This window comes from Microcaecilia unicolor, chromosome 8 (genome assembly GCF_901765095.1).
Source record: "Microcaecilia unicolor chromosome 8, aMicUni1.1, whole genome shotgun sequence".
Lineage (NCBI taxonomy): Eukaryota > Metazoa > Chordata > Amphibia > Gymnophiona > Siphonopidae > Microcaecilia > Microcaecilia unicolor.
In genome coordinates, this window is record NC_044038.1 from 217675637 (window position 1) to 217688970 (window position 13334).

Genomic DNA, 13334 nt, shown 5'->3' on the forward strand with positions numbered 1-13334 from the left:
AGAAGGCTTAACATTCACAGAAAATAAAAAATCTTCAGATATCAATGCAATCTTCAAATGCAGGCCATCCTGAAACTGATGTTTCGGCACTGCCCTCTTCAGGGGTCAACAGGGTCCATTTCTGGAGGAGTAGCCTACTGGTTGGTGCAGTCGTCTCAGAACCAGAAGAACTGGGTTCAGTTTCCATTGCAGTTCCTTGTGACTCCCATTGCCCCGGGTTCAAAATAAGTACCTGTATATAATATGTAAACCGCTTTGATTGCAACCACAGAATTGCCTAAACTAAATGGTTAGTGGTGGCAACGGCCAATACATGTAATCAGCACTGCTGTTGTGGAGTTCCATTTTACATAGAAAGTAAGGAATGGAATTGAGACATCCAAGTCAGGATGTGCTCGATCCTGGTGGAATTTTAGAAAAAGATTTGCCGATACAGGACTTTTTCAAATGTGCCTGTAGCAATGAATGTGGAATGAACAGCACGAACCCAGCAGCTTCCATGTGCAGCTGTCATCATTTACACGTGAAAGTGGCAATTTGACAAATTTCACGTGCAAATGGCAACACTTCCACATGTAGCTGACTCATTCTACAAACCTACATGTGTAAATGCTTCCAACTGAGTAGCGATGCTGCAATTTTAACTTGGATTCATTTTGGAGGCAGAAATAAACAATGGGGAGTTAAAGAGAATGAATCCCTTAATTGCTTGTGTAAAGCCTTGGCCAAAATGAGTCACATATTTATTTGTTTATTTATTTACCGCCTTTATGAAAAGATTCACCCAAGGCGATGTACAGCAGGTACAGTTTAACATAACACTTACAATTTTATTAACAGCAAAACAATAGTAAAATGAGCAAATATAAACATAAATACAACCAATGAAGCAAACTTGGATGGTGAATTGAAACCTAGTAAAAGGACAACCATGGAAGAGTATCAGAAAATATACACATTTAACAGCATTATAGAACAATCATATAACAGAAATTTGATAAATGTCAGTACAATACAAACAGTACCATAATAGAATGGAAGAACATTCAAATATAGTAACATAGTAAATGACAGCTGATAAAGACTTGTACGGTCCATCCAGTCTGCCAACGAGATAAACTCATTTTACATGGTATGTGATACTTTATATGTATACCTGAGTTTGACTTGTCCTTGCCATTCTCAGGGCACAGACCGTAGAAGTCTACCCAGCACTATTCTTGTACTAAGTTCTGGAGCTAACGTCGAAGCCCCTTAAAATTTACACTCAAGCCCATCCATGTTCAGCCACGATCAGGGCGTAGACCATAGAAGTCTGCCCAGCACCGGTTTTGCTTCCCAATTACTGGCGTCACCACCCCAATCTCTGCTACGATTCTGTGGATCCATTCCTTCTAAACAGAATTCCATTGTGTTTATCTCACGCATGTTTGAATTCCATTACCGTTTTCATCTTCACCACCTCCTGCGGGAGGGTACGCCACGTATCCATCACCCTCTCCGTGAAAAAATACTTCCTGACATTACTCCTGAGTCTGCCCCCCCCCCTTCAACCTCAATTCATGTCCTCTAGTTCTATCGCCTTCCTGTCTCCGGAAAAGGTTTGTTTGCGGATTAATACCGTTCAAATATTTGAATGTCTTTATCATCTCACCCCTGGTTCTCCTTTCCTCCAAGGTACACATATTCAGCTCGGCAAGTCTCTCCTCGTACAGTTTGCAATGCAAATCCCATACGAGTTTTGTAGCTTTTCATTGCACCGTTTCCAGTCTTTTTACATCTTTAGCAAGATACAGCCTCCCAAACTGAACACAGATATAATACAATGACTGCAAACTAGCAATGGAACACCTAATAAGCACATATTAGAACACCTGAATAACAGAGAAATGATGCTAATGCTGCTCCTACAATATACAGTGAGACATCTTACTATGTAGCCATGGGGCAAGTGCAGATATACAGATGGGGATAAGATGGGTAATGCAAAGTCAATTCAGATAAATAGATGGGATAAACAGAGCTGCTGTAAAGTGTGGACAGCTCCTCATACTAGTGTATTTGCCTAAGCCAGTGCACCTCAACCCCCTCCTGGAGCCACAGCTAGCCATTTAGGACCACCACCATTAATATACATGAGAAATTTGCATAAAGCAGAGACACATGGTATACAAATCTTTCTCATGCATATTCATGGTGGTGATCCTGATAATCTGAGTGGCTAGCGGGCTCATTTTCGAAAGAGAAGGACGCCCATCTTTTGACATAAATCGGAAGATGGATGTTCTTCTCACAGAAACGTCCAAATCGGTATAATCGAAAGCCGATTTTGGATGTCCCCAACTGCACTCCGTCGCAGGGACGGCCAAAATTCAGGGGGGGGGGGGGTGTCGGAGGCGTAGCGAAGGCAGGACTTGGGCGTGTCTAACACTTGGATGTCTTTGACCCATAATGGAAAAAAGCAAGGACGTCCCTGACGAGCACTTGGACGTTTTCACCCGGACGTGCTTTTTTTTACGAATAAGGCATAAAAAGGTGCCCAAAATGACCAGATGACCTCCTCTTACTCCCCCAGTGGTCACTAACCCCCTCCCACCCTCAAAAAACATCTGTAAAAATATTTTGTGCCAGCCTCAGATGCCATACTCAGGTCCATGACAGCAGTATGCAGGTCCCTGGAGCAGTTTTAGTGGGTGAGCGCACTTCAGACAGGTAGACACAGCATCATCCCCCCCACACCTGTTATGTTAGTGGAGGAAACAGCGAGCCCTCCAAACCCCACCACAAACTCACTGTACCCACATCTAGGTGCCCCCCTTCACCCCTAAGGGCTATGGTAGTGGTGTACAGTTGGGGGTAGTGGGTTTTGGGGGGCTCAGCACACAAGGTAAGGGAGCTATGTACCTGGGAGCAATTTATGAAGTTCACTGCAGTGCCCCCTAGGGTGCCCGGTTGGTGTCCTGGCATGTCAGGGGGACCAATTCACTACAAATGCTGGCTTCTCCCATGACCAAATGGCTTGCATTTGGTCGTTTCTGAGCTGGACGTCCTTGGTTTCGAAAATCGCTGCAAATCAGAAACATCCATGTCTAGGGACGTCCAAATCTAGGGACGGTGAAATTTAAGGATTTGGACGCCCCTGACGGTATTTTCGAGACGAAAGATGGACATCTATCTTGTTTGGAAAATACGGGTTTTCCCGCCCCGGATTGGGACATTTTGCAAGGACGTCCAAATCGAAACTTGGACGTCCCTTTTCGAAAATGCCCCTCTAGGTGTGTCTCCGGAAATGGCTGAGAAACACTGGCCTAAGCCACGCCCAAGTGATGCCCAAACCACACCCCTTTGAAATCTCAGAGTGGAGTGGATCTCAAAGTAGTGGTGGCTTTCTGAAATCAGAATACACATGTGAATGCCACTTTTTACATGTGGATATGTTTCCAAACGAATAGCCTGAATGCATAGCTGAGCAAAATATAAGTACAAGCATTGGTACCAGCATTTAAATGAAGCTAATTGCTGTTACCTCTCATAATTCCCTCAGGATTTTTGTTTGGCAAGGTACTATTTCCACATTCTACAAAAGCAGGTTACAGTGAATGGCAAGCTGTAGTCAGAAGTGAGTCCACTGCTGAATGCTAACGCACAAAAGAACATTCTCCCATTTTTAAGATGCTTTCTCTGCCTTTAATCTTACTTCCCCCTCTGTTCCCTTGTGTGTTTATCTTGGCAAAACCCATTTAATAAAAAAGGAGAACTTGGAATGGTGAAGGGCGATCTTAATTTCATGAAAAATAAAACAAAACACAACAGAAAGTTCCCACAGTTTGCCAAAAGCATATTTCCACGGCTCAGAGGAAGTGATTCATTGGGCTGGGGGCAGAGCCAAAAGCGAGATTAAAGTTAGATTATTTTTAATAGTTCCTCACTGGTGTTGAACAGATTGATTTGAAGAATACTGAAAATATTTGCAAGTAATTTATCATTTAGTTCCAGAATGTAGATTAAAATGTTTATTGCAGGAAAGATCAGATACTTTGTATTTTTCTTTTCAGTAGACAAACAAAAATATTTATTTATTTATTTATTTCACTTATACCCTGCTTTTTACCACAGTTTAGCAGCCTCAAAGCGGCTTACAATGAACTAATGAAGCAATTACAATTATGTATCAATTATATTTTATGCCAGTTTACAGGGCCTCATCTATCCATTCATCAGATGTTGTTAGGAAAACAAATAGGACCAAATTCTAGAAATGGCGCTGAAAAATCAGTGCTAAAGAAATGAGCGCTAAGGAGGAGATGCTATATATGGTGCCTAAAAATCGGCACTGACTAAGCGTATTCTATAATCAGCAGCTAGATTTACTGGAGGCATAAGAAGTAGCTGGGAGAAAATACAAAGTGTACAGAGAAAATGCTTCAGGTGTGCAGCACCTGGAGCTAACGCCCTGGATCAGGATGGACCTGGGAGTGACTCCGGAGAAGGCTTAACATTCACAGAAAATAAAAAATCTTCAGATATCAATGCAATCTTCAAATGCAGGCCATCCTGAAACTGATGTTTCGGCACTGCCCTCTTCAGGGGTCAACAGGGTCCATTTCTGGAGGAGTAGCCTACTGGTTGGTGCAGTCGTCTCAGATTATAGATTATAGAACATGATTAGTTGATGATTAGTGGGAAAATGTGGGATACAAATGCAACAAATAAATAAATCAATCAGATATTTCAGCATCGATATCTGTGCTCATCCATTTATGCCAATGAAAACCTTCTGTAAATCTCAGCATGTAGATTTAAGTGCACTGGGCCATCTATATATATATAAAAGGCAACCCCAACGTTCTGAAGCCTCCACGGAAGTTGAGGCGCCCAAGTGTGCCCTGGAGTGTCTGCACCGCCCTCGCGTCAAAAACGTCATGACGTCGAGGGCGGAGCTATAACACTCGAGGCCCGAAACCGAAACGCCACAGGCACGGCCACGGAGGCGCAGCAAACAAAAAAAACCCAAAACCCTACCCACACACAGCGATACCAACACCGAACAAGGCAAGTAGCTCGGAGGGAGGGGGCCCCTTGCTAGCGCCCGTTTCATTGCCCTCAGAAACGGGCATTTATTCCTAGTATTCTATAACTAGGTGCTTAAATTTTAGAACGCCCATGAAATGCCCATGCCCCTCCCATGGCCGTGCCCCCTTTTCGGATCCGTGCGCAACATTTACATGCGAATTCTGGTGCTTAAAGATGTGTATGCAAATTTAAATTAATGACAATTAGCGCTGATAATTATTTAGTGCCCAATTATCAGCACAAATTGGCTCATCTGGCAATTAAATTGTGTGCGTAAATTGGGCCACGCAACCAAATTTCTGTGTGCAATTTTGAGCACCATATTTAGAATTAGGGGGATGATTTTTCTATTGCTTCTAATAATAAATCCGCTGATATTTAAATACTGTGGTCAATATTGAGTTCAAATGCTGACGACAACATTTAATCTATACTCAAATATTCAGTGCTGGGCTTTACTGAGGATCCTCACACTGATTTTCCAGGTGTAAAGCACCAGTACCCTGATAATTATCCAGACAACCTAGGGGGTCCTTTTACCAAGCAGAACCTAGCACTAATACAGATGTTTCCCGCACACCGAGTCCACTTTTAGTGCTGCCAGTAAAAGGTAGATTTTTCTATTTGTCCCATAATGTCTATTAGCACGTGGCAATTAGCATATGAGTCCTTATCACCACCTATTTTTATAGGAGGTAAGGGCTGACCGCTAATCCCATGCTAATCAGTTAGCATGCGGCAATGCCCACACGTTAACCAATTAGCATAGCTGCACCCACTCTTCATCCCCCAAACACGCCCCCTAGAACAAAAAAAATACATTTTATTTTTTAGCATGAGAGTAGCGCATGCTGATCCCCAAATTACTGGGGGACACCTAAGCATGCCCTGCACTAGTGCTTTTTAACCTGCAGTAAGCATGTGTTAGTGTTTACCGCAGCTTAGTAAATGGACCCCCTAGGACAGCTGCACATAGGCTCTGTTGCTGGGCTGCCCTGACTCTACCCAGGTAGAGCCGAAATGGTCAGACTTGATTTTCAGCAGTATTTATTTATTTTATTTTTCTTACATTTGTACCCTGCGCTTTCCCACTCATTGCAGGCTCAATGCGGCTTACATATTATATACAGGTACTTATTTGTACCTGGGGCAATGGAGGGTTAAGTGACTTGCGCAGAGTCACAAGGAGCTGCCTGTGCCTGCAGTGGGAATTGAACCCAGTTCCCCAGGACCAAAGTCCACCACTCTAACCACTAGGCCACTCCTCCACTCCAGATAATGCTACTGAAAATGACAGACTGGTCCCAGTGAGCACCAGTTATCTTGGTAGCAGGTTCCCAACTGGTGATTTCAGAGTTTCCATAACTCACTATTTTATCAGGCTTTTCCCACAATGAACCACATCCAGGCCTAGACAGTGGCTGCCAGCAAATCACCAGCTGCTTGTAAGATTTAGTTTTTTTTAAATTAAACATTATCGTGGAAAGATTCTCCCACTTACGGGCAAAAGGAAACCCCACCCTCATCGTCAATTAGTATTTTATCAAAGAATTCCAAACACAGATGACAACTGGGATACTTCCATCTCAAGGCATGAGGTTGCATAATAGATTAGAAATATATAACAAACTTTTATCTGCTATTTTTCTGCATCAGCTTATACATATACAAGGCATTCAACCATGTGTAAACACAAGCCCAGCTAACACTAGGAAAATAAATTACTGCGGACATGATTTCATGTCATAAGGTCATTAAATCAGGCCAAATTCATTTAAATAAAATGCAATGCTACTGTGACACTTTTTTTTTTGTTTTACTTAACCTCCGCTCACAGGACAAATCCCTCCTCTCAGTACCCTTCTCCACCACCGCCAACTCCAGGCTCCGCTCAGTGTGCCTCGCCTCACCCTATGCTTGGAATAAACTTCCTGAGCCCTTACGCTAAGCCCCCTCCCTACCCATCTTCAAATCTTTGCTCAAAGCCCACCTCTTCAATGTTGCTTTTGGCACCTAACCTTTATACCTTTCAGGAAATCTAGACTGCCCCAATTTGACTGCCCCTATTTGACTGACTGTACATTTGTCCATTAGATTGTAAGCTCCTTGAGCAGGGACTGTCCTTCTATGTTAAATTGTACAGCGCTGCGTAACCCTAGTAGCGCTTTAGAAATGTCAAGTAGTAGTAGTAGTACTTAGCCAATGTGTCTCCCTATCCTTGGGTTTCATTTCATGAAAAAGCCTTAAACCAGCTTTTATTTGCTCTGAATAACCTCTGGTAATGATATTTTTCTTAACACCAACAGCAAAAACAAGGTTACAACCAAGTCAGGGGTTTAGTGGGGATGGGGAGTTTACCACCTGCCACTCAGCTGTAATGGGGAAAAGGAAGCAAGTTCCAAAATGTTTCAGGTCAATGACCTGGTATGAGCAGAAGTGCATGCGATACTGGGTCAGAACAAAGATTTAGCAAGCACACTTGACCTTAATACCAGTTTATGGGTTTTTCCTCCAAGTACACTAACTGCTTTGACCACACTTTCTGGCAGCAAGACCGGAGCTTGATTGTGTGTTGTTTAAAAAAATGTTTTTTTTTTCTCAAGATGTTCTAAACATGCTACTTTGTAACTTCTTAGAGGGTTCCCTACTCTCTGTAAGTTTTAAAAGGGTGAACATCTGGTTTGTATTTACCTGTTCCACTGCACTCAGGATTTATGGACCTCTTCAGCTGTCTCTTCTCTAAGTTGAAGATCCCTAACTTCTTTACATGCTGACCCATCAAATTTGATCCTTGGGACGTCCACTGTTCCTATGCCGCTATCTTATTTCCTATATATCCAACCGGGCCTGCGCTCAGCTAACCAGCAATTGCTGACTATACCATCCTATAGACAGAGACAGATGCACTATAAGCATATACATAATTCTTTATTTAGTGTGACTGTCCCTTCCTCTATAGAATGCTTGACCACAACATTTGCGCTTGGAACCTTCATCTCCAAGTTTAAAGCATAACTTAAAGCTTATTTCTATGATACACTATATAATATCTTAGTGGAAGCAGACCTGGCACTGGAATACATGGCAAAGCCTTTGCTTTGTTTTTTTTTTAAATTATACCCTGCCTCTTTAATGATATTGTTAATCATTCCTGTTCGTCTCCTTTCTTTCTCTTTATTTATTATCTCTCCTAATTTAATAGTAATTTTAAATCGCATAGATGTTTTAATGATAGGTGGTAAATTTGAATCATGACCACAGATACAGGATATAGCTATTAAACTATTATATGGGGCACAGAAGTCATACTATGTTGTCCCATTATTACCAGACATCATTGATTGCCTATTATTTCTTTTTGGATCAGGTTTAAAATTCTTCTTTAAAAATACCAAGAGAGTCATTTTTGATATGACATCTAAGTCCGACTTTGGACGTTTTCCACAAAATGTCCAAAATCCGAATAGGAAAGAAGGCCATTTTTGAAAAAGAAAAACAATCTATCTTTTGTTTTTTGAAAATATTGTTTTGAACAAGGTTTTGTGCTTTGGACGTTTCGTTTTTTGGTCCATTTTTGAAAAATAAAAAAAAGTGTAAAACGTAGAGATTTGTGCTATTGGGATGTAGAAGGAGCCAGAATGTTTAGTAGACTGGTCCCCCAGACATCCCAGGAGGGCAAAGGGGCACCCTAGAGGGCACTTCTGTGCACTTCCTAAAAATACTCCCAGGTATACATCTCACTTTTTTGCTCCCTTATCTTGTTCCCCGAGCTCTCCAAAATCCATCCAAAACCCACTACTCCTCACTGTACACCACTACAATAGCCCTTATGGGTGAAGAGGGTACCTATATGTGGGTACAATAGGGTTTTGGTGTCTTTGGGAGGGGTCACAGTTTCCACCACAAGTGTGAAAAGTAGAGGGAGAAAAGGACCTGTGTCCCCCACTCCATAGTGTACAGCACTGAACACTACACTACTCCAGGGACCTGCATGCTGCTCTAACAGACCTGACTTTAACATCTGAGGCTGGTAAGACACATTTTTATTCACATTTTTGGGGGATGGGAGGGGGGTCAGTGACAACTAGGGCGGTATTGGGGGGTTCACCTTTGATTCCCTCTAGTGGTTATTTGGAAGGGCATAATCGAATGGTGCCGGCCAAATAGCTGGCCGGCCATCTTCAGGGCTGGCGCCGTAAGTGGGCGGAGCCAACCGTATTTTAGAAAAAGATGGCCATCCATCTTTTTTTCGCTAATACAGTTGGGCCCAGCCAAATGTCAGAGTTCGCTGGGTTTGAGATGACCGGCATCGGTTTTCGGCCATAATGGAAAATAATGCCGGCGATCTCAAACCCAGCCAAATCCAAGACATTTGGTCGTAGGAGGAGCCAGCATTTGTAGTACACTGGTCCCCCTGACATGCCAGGACATCAACCGGGCACCCTAGGGGGCACTTCTAAAAATTAAAAAAAAAATAGCTCCCAGGTGCATAGCTCCCTTACCTTTGGTGCTGAGCCCCCCAAAACCCACTCCCCACAACTCTACACCATTACCATAGCCCTTATGGGTGAAGGGGGGCACCTACATGTGTGTACAGTGGGTTTTGGTTTTTTTTTGGAGGGCTCCCATTTACCACCACAAGTGTAACAGGTGTGGGGGGGATGGGCCTGGGTCCACCTGTCTGAAGTGCACTTGGCACACTAAAAACTGCTCCAGGGACCTGCATACTGCTGTCATGGGGCTGGGTATGACATTTCGGGCTGGCATAGAGGCTGGTGAAAAAATGTTTTTTAATTTTTTTGGGGGGTGGGAGGGGGTTGGTGACCACTGGGGGAGTAAGGGGAAGTCATCCTCGATTCCCTCTGGTGGTCATTTGGTGAGTTGGGGCTCCTTTTTGAAACTTGGTCGTGAAAAAAAAGGGACCAAGTACAGCCGGCAAAATGCTCTACAAGCCTGGCTTTTTTTTTTTCATTATTGGGCGAAGCCGGCCATCTCGTGAGCATGCCCCCATCCCTCCCCGTCCCGACTTCACTACCCTACCGACACGCCCCCTTGATGTTTCGCTGGCTCCGCGACGGAAAGCAGTTGAACCCGGCCAAAATCGGCTTTCGATTATATCGATTTGGCCGGGTTCAGCAGATCGCCGGCCATCTCCCGATTTGTGTCGGAAGATGGCCGGCGATCACTTTTGAAAATGAGCTGGCTGGTCATTTAGGTCACCTTTTTGTGCTTTATTCGTTGGTGTAGCTCAAAATGTCTTAGTTTTGGACCTGGACGTTTTTGTTTTGTTCCATTATGACTGAAAAATGTCCAATTCTTAGGAACATCCAAATCCCACCCTTAAGACACCCCCTTGAGATTTGGATGCACTGCAGAAGAACAGCATAGAAAAACATCTGAAAAATAGGCTTTGAAAATACTGATTTGAACGTTTTTGTGAGAAAAACATCCAAATGCTGCTTTTAGCACTTTTTAGACATTTTTCTCTTACAAAAATGAGCCCCCAAGTATTATTTTGAGGGTTATTGCTCAGATTTGCTTATTCCTTACTCTTTTCTCTTAAATCATTAATTAGAATACAGACAACTCAACAGACAACTTTCCAAGCTATAGCCACTGAATTTTGGGGCTTTGGGGGCAAGTTATCAGAATGGGTTACCATTAAAACATGCTACTTTACCACTGACTCATGCTATTTTAGCACAGGTCCCATTTTATGCAATGAGACCTGGCTACTAATAACTGCCGTTAACAGTGAAATAACATATCTTAATGGTAGCCCACATTGATAACTCCCCCCTAAATAAAAGGAGAAAAAAATGTCTCTAGAAATCGATATCACTGCTATATATACTACTAGTAAAAAAGGCCTGTTTCTGTATGAAATGAAACGGGCACTAGCAAGGTTATCCCCCCTCCTCCCTCGCTCTCTCCCTCTGTCCCCTCCAAGTCCCACGGCCCCCTTTCTTCCCTTCCGATTTCCAGGCTGTCCTCCCTCCCCTCTCCCCTGCAACTCACCACTTTGTCCATAAGTTTCCAGGTGTTCTGTATGGGCCTGATTGGGGGTGCTGTTTTTTTTTTTACAGGTGGTGCATTCCCCCCCCATCCTCTGAGTTCCAGGCCCCCCCTCTCCTCTGAATTCCAGGCCCCCTCCCCTCTCCTCTGAGTTCCAGGCCCCCTCCCTCTCTCTCCTTCCCTCTGTCCGTCCTCCGAGTTCCAGATCCCCCTCCCCCCCGAGTTCCAGACCCCTTGCCCCCCCTCCAAAATTGCCACCCCCCTGTCTCACAGACACGTCCTTGCAATGCCTCCACCCGCGGTCCTCCCTGACATTGGCCCCGCCCATCCCCCTACGTGCACGTCGCCCCCCCTTCAAAATCGCCAACCCCCCTCTGCTACCCTTCCCTCCCATCATGCTTACCCCCTATCCCTTTATATTAGGCACATAGGGGTCCTTTTACAAAGCCGCAGTAAAAAGTGGCCTGTGGTAGTGTGGGAGCATCTTTTTGGCCTGTGCTGGGCCACGTTTTACCAAAGCTGGGAAAAAGGCCATTTTTTAATGGGCCGGGAAATGGGCATGCGCAAAAATGAAAACTAGCGCCTGCCCCTATTTATGGCCTGAGCCCTTACCGCCAGCCATTGACCTAGCGGTAAGGGCTCGCGCACTACCTGTACGGTAACTACGCAGTGTGCACCCATGTGGCCACGCTGCCGATTACCACCGGGAACGCCCCTGCGGTAGAAAATAGAAAATTTTCTACTGCGGGATTCGGCGCGTGCCAATCTTGAAATCACTGCTGGGTGCACATGCTACCTCAGTGGTAGTGCCAATTTCGTGCACACAACCCGCGCGTTAGCCCTCCCAACCCATTGTGAAAGGGCCCCATAGACGTTTATGTTGCTGCCGGTTTTCACCCATTAACAAGTTAGATGTTGATGTTTAAAAAATGGTTGTTCACGCCAAATGCAACCAGTGCATGAACATCTATTTCGCCATGTATTCAGGAACAGTTTCTACGATGACAGATCTTGTTCCCGAATGCTAGAGGAACGATCTAGACGTCTCAAGTCTGATTTAGATATTCTTTCTAAAATGCCACTCCACATAAGATGCCCCGGTCTACATGTTAGACCTCATAGACCTACCACCTAGGAACACTAAAAGATCAGCACGCACATTCCTGAATCTCCACTTCCCCAGCTGCAAAGGACTAAAATACAAATTAACTCATGCATCCAGCTTTTCCTACATAAGCACGCAGTTTTGGAATGCATTACCACTTGACGTGAAAAAAATGCGTGACCTAATCAACTTTCGGAAATCACTGAAGACCTACCTCTTCAACAGAGCATACCACAATGATCTATCATATGAACTTTAACGCATTACCGCTTTATCTGTTATTCCGAATGTAATCTCTTTATACCTGATTGCTTAATTTCCACTATGAGGGGCATAATTGAACGAAAACGCCTATCTCCATGGGCGTTAATCTCCAAGAACGGGTCCGTGAAGGGGCGGACCGAACCGTATTTTGGGAAAAAATAGACGCCCATGTTTTATTCAACGATGTGTGAGCTGGGCGTTTTTGTTTTTCAGCGATAATGGAAAATGAAAGCGCCCAGCTCAAAAACGAATACATCCAAGGCATTTGTTCGTGGGAGGGGCCAGGATTCATAGTGCACTGGTCCCCCTCACATGCCAGGACACCAACCGGGCACCCTAGGGGGCACTTTTACAAAAACAAACAAAAAGGTAAAAGAGCTCCCAGGTGCATAGCACCCTTCCCTTGTGTGTTGAGCCCCCCAAATCCCCCTCAAAACCCACTGCCCACAAGTCTACACCATTACTATAGCCCTAAGGGGTGAAGGGGGGCACCTACATGTGGGTACAGTGGGTTTGGGGGGGTTGGACGACTAATAAGCATTAAGCAGCACAATTGTAACAGGTAGGGGGGGGATGGGCCTGGGTCCACCTGCCTGAAGTCCACTGCACCCCCTAACAACTCCTCCAGTGACCTGCATACTGCTGCCAGGGAGCTGGGTATGACATTTGAGGGTGAAAATGAAAATGTGTGAAACATCATTTGTTTGTGGTGGGAGGGGGTTAGTGACCACTGGGGGAGTCAGGGGAGGTCATCCCCGATTCCCTCCAGTGGTCATCTGGTCATTTAGGGCACTTTTTGGGGCCTTATTCGTGAAAAAACAGGGTCCAGGAAAAGTGTCCTAAATTCTAGGTAAAAACGCATACTTTTTTCCCATTA